The 4,556-nt window shown below is 41.3% G+C and overlaps 1 long non-coding RNA gene across 1 annotated transcript; it reads left to right on the top strand.

The window, feature by feature from the left end:
* Positions 1–292: 292 nt before the first annotated feature.
* On the top strand, positions 293–4,213 carry LOC144378321 (uncharacterized). The gene is made up of 3 exons (XR_013440020.1): positions 293–1,036; positions 2,952–3,173; positions 4,071–4,213. It is a non-coding gene; the product is annotated as an uncharacterized LOC144378321 (long non-coding RNA).
* The last annotated feature ends 343 nt before the right edge of the window (positions 4,214–4,556 follow it).

The raw sequence follows: 4,556 nt of genomic DNA, 5'->3' as shown, positions 1-4,556 counted from the left end.
TTAAAAGAGAATTTGGTTAAGATAAAAAAAAATGCCTTAGAAATAGTGTCATTTCAAATACTGATCCAGTCGTACAAGTAAGCAACTTAAGACAAAAAAAAACTCAGTGTGTTTGAAATGACAGATCATACCGTGACGGTTACTGTCAAAGCAGGGGTATAAGCTGGCCCAGGCAACACAGCTGGCAACACAGCACTTTAAAAAACATGAACACAACTGAAGAGAGGTGAGATACCTGTTCAAATATTCTCCAACTAACTGAAATTCCTCTTTTTTTTTCTAGAGTTTTGGGGAAAGATCCAGTTGCTTAGATGAGCCACAAAGGATAACATCATCTACTATTTTCATTCATTCAATTCTACACTTAAAGAAAAAAAAATACTTCTGAATTTATTGTCAAAAGGAAAATTAATAAGTCCTTTTGGACTGTAACCTCCAGTCGGTTTTAGCCCACCCCAAAACTCCCCGAAGAACTCAGACATGCTACATAGCACTGGTTTAGAGAGTACCAATATTAAACGAAGCCATAACTAAAGAATCTACCCCAGAGACCCAAAGTCACTGAAAACAATAGTAACAAGTTTATACCTGTGAGATAATCCAGATACTTTCCTCTCCGTTAATACCTACCTGGAGTGCAAGCAGCTGTGTAAAAATAATCTCCTGAATGGATCTTCGCAATGATATTTGCTTAAACAGCTGCTGCAGAATTGACAAGAGTAAGACTGGATTGACAGCCATGTGTTTGAGAAGTAAGAATATGATGACAACATTTCCTAACCCAAGTGAAGCTCTAGATCACTACATTTAGAGACACTGTGTGAGTAACCACAGGGAAAGTGACTCTGCAGGCATCAACTGTCTTCTATGTGACCACTATTGTATTAAGTGAACAACATTAGCCAAGCATTTGACTGTACAAAGCGTAGAGCACCCACAAGATCTGTATTAGTGTGAGACACACTCACATCTTTTGTACCAATTTGAGTTTGCCCAAGGAACGTGAAGGTGCTTTGGTGCAGGCGAAGAGGTCAAGGTAAATGATTTGGGGCAAGTGTCCCATTCAACTTTCTCTTGTGCTATCATGTAAAATTGGTTACTTAGGCCCACCATAGAATCTGTGGAGTTTGGAACAAGAATACAAATGGGGATCCAGGTGTCATATGCTGAATGTTTAATAGAACAGTTAGAAACCAAGCTCAGGAGCTATTAGGTAAAATATATATTTTTTGTGGTTATAGTTGCCGTTCATTAGGCAAATAAACCTTCAAAGGGATCTAGAGGGTAATATTCACATTTAGAATTCTCAAATTTCTCCAAGTTCTACCCTAGAATATGAGTGGTCCTCCAGCCCGAGGTACCTCAACTTACGTGTCTTTATACCATAAGGTGCTACACCTGCCAGCTCTATCTGATCCCCAGAAATAGCCACCTTGGGGCCACACTCTGGTAGTAGGGTCATCCTTAAGAGGACAGACCTGTCCAGTCTCCCACACAAACCTAGCTGCTGACTCACGACCATGTGAACAGGAACGTTGGGGTCTGTCTTATCCAGAACACAGTCTAAAAGGACTGAGGACCCCTGAATCTGAGTGGTTTAGTCCCTTGACTGCTTTGAGAGGAGGGACACAGCCAGAGGAGGGCCAGAGCATGGACCTAATGGAGATGATCTTCTTAAGTGGGGAATTTAACATTGGGCCCTTTTGCTCTTTGATCCCCTCTACCTAGATACAAAGGAAAAACAGTTTACCTGGAACCAAACAGTACTTTATTCTTACTTTTATCCTGAGCACCAGGTTTTGGCACTGATAGACTCTAGATAATGCCATAATTCTGATTGATCCAGAGAAAGCACAGAAGCCTAGATAGGTTTTAAGACTCTCTAAGAACTTGATTTTGTCTGAAAATGGAACAACTTTTCAAGGCATCTAATTCCTACAGATGATCCTGGGTTGAGTAACACTGCAAAGGCATGTGCCTGGCATGTGACATCCCAGCAGTCAGTTCTCTCAGCCCAGTTCTTCAACCTCTTGTCCACTGACAGATAAGAATATGTGAGTGACTTCTTTTGTGTGCACCCTTAAGCAGTAGGTACAGACTTCTGAACCGAGGCCAGGAAAGTGTGACTAGAAAGCTAAGGGGATACAGAATATGGTTAAAATTCTAGCATTTGGAATCTTGTCTAAAAGGCACATTCTTATGTTGGGAAGTGGGAGAAATTATTGGGCAAGTGTTCAACAAAGAGTAAAGAATTTTGGTGGACACATGGAAGGCACAGGCTGGGAATTCTCAAGGGTGTCTGCAAATGAGGTCATAATGGCTGAGAAGCACGGGGAGATGAAAATTCTAGAATCACAAATTCATAAATAATGAGGTTAACGGGAACTTCTTGGATTGTAATTCAATTTTCTGGCTGTTCAAAGGAAGGAATCACATGACAATTGACTCTTTTGTGTACTTAGAAAAGGAACATTATGCCTCGTCTTTCTAGGGCTATTTATCTACCTTTTAGTCACAAGCAGCTAAATAAAAGTAAGGGAAAATATTGGAAATATTTATTATTGGTTTAAGTAAAAGCAAAGATATAACAGCATGAAGTGTGATTCAAAGGAAAGGAGAAGAAGGACAGTGATGTCTGTGCACGTCAGCCTCTGTACTAGGGAGCAGCAGGGTGGCCCCTAGGATGCACAACCATGCAACGAAGACAGGGAGGCAGAGAGAGGCCAGGGAGGCTGATTTTATATGAAGACTGAATAGTTACATTCTCATTCAATGTGCAATTTAGATTTATTAGAAGTTTCAAAGCAATGTATAAATTATCTTTGCCAAATCAACCTCAACTGCCATAGATAACATCTTTTTGATAACTCTAGAAGTGTTAAAATGGAGTCTGTGTTAAGGGTCCAACACCCTATATCCATCTTGCTCACCCTTTAAATTTTGTTTTGCAGATAAGCTAAGAACTTGTGTATCTAGGCCAGAGAGGCCAAAGGAGATGAAAGAAAATGGATGAGAATTTGATAAGATAAAATTGAGAACATAGCCACATGTTTCTCCAAGGAAGATTTCCAATTTCAAACACAGTAAAATTCCAAGTGACCTATATTATAGGAAGGAGTAACTAATCCACTTGAATCACTTATCAAGTGAAAAGCAGTCTATGTGAAGCCCAGGTGAGAAGCAGCCCCTGTTTCATAAGCCACCTCAGCCTTTGATTCTCATAGCATCAATGTCTGCAGAACACTTCCATCAACATAGACAGAGAGCTGTACCACAGTGTTAAGATGCCAGGGTTGCCTGGTGCCATGGTGCACACCTGTGATCCCAGCTACTAAGGAGGCTGAGTTAGGAGGCTCACAAGTTCAAGGCCAACCTGAGCAACTTAGCAATATCCTCAGCAACTTAGCAAGACCCTGTCTCAAAATAAAAAATAAAAATGGCTGGGTATGTGGCTTTATGGTAAAGCACCTCTGGATTAAATCCCCAGTACCAAAAAGGGTGTGTGTGGGGTTGTTGGTCAACCATAAGGTTTGGGTCAGCCAGATTTTAGAGAAACAAGATTCTCTTTTATAAAAGAGCGAGGGGTTGGGGAGGGGTGGAAGAAGAAGAGGAGGGAGAGGAAGTGGAGGAGGGGGAGGAAGTAGAGGAGGGGGAGAAAGTGAAAGTGGAGGAGGAGGGGATAGAGGAGAGAAGAGAGAGAGAAAGATAATAAATAATAAACTAGAGGGGTTCTTCTTCCCAATCTTGTTTTCAGTTTCTTCTGTAAGCTTAGATAATTCCATAGATCAGTTCCACCTGACCCTGGGCTGATCAACATACCTCTTAAAAATAAAAGACTCCATTAATTGTAAAATATACTGTTTCTTATGACATTATGAAAGACTAAAAAGAATGCTGCCCATCAAACCATGATGCTACATACATTGATTTTATATGCCTTATTTCGGGGATGCTACCATGTAGGGAAAAATATGCATCACAGAATAGTAAAAGCCTTAGTTTCCCTTTCCCTCTCTATAAAATAGAGATGACAACAGTTCTAGACAAAATTATTTTCTTTATCTCTGCAGATTTTCTACCGGGTTCGGTGCTCAGCTAGACCCACCTTGAATGCAATGCTTGAGGTGGGTTTCCGGTGCGGTTTAGATCCCCAGCAATAATAAGAAATCAATGATAAGAGGGTAAGAGATTTTGGAGGTGTTTCTTTCCCTCCATCACTTTAGGGGTGGGTTGGGACCATAACTATTGTCTTCTTCCCAAGGCAGAACTTCAGTCTGCTGTTCCTCTCCTATGGCTTGGGCTTCCCCCAGGCTGCATTAACAGCTCTTCCCCTTCACACCTGGGAGAGGAGGTACAGGGCAGTGGGCAGTGGATTGGCTTCTCATGTTATTAGTCCCATGACACTTGGCCCCAGACACTTCTTGGTTACCTTAACGTTCCTCATGCCTTCGCACAGTACAGAATCTCTTTTCTGTTAGAACCCTGACACCCATACCAGCTTCCAGTGATGGCTGTGAGTAATAATGAAATAGTGAATGCATTGACCTTAGCCTGGG

This window comes from Ictidomys tridecemlineatus, chromosome 6 (assembly GCF_052094955.1).
Source record: "Ictidomys tridecemlineatus isolate mIctTri1 chromosome 6, mIctTri1.hap1, whole genome shotgun sequence".
NCBI lineage: Eukaryota > Metazoa > Chordata > Mammalia > Rodentia > Sciuridae > Ictidomys > Ictidomys tridecemlineatus.
Note: the sequence above shows the minus strand (reverse complement) of the source record. Positions and strands in the feature narration are given on the sequence as shown.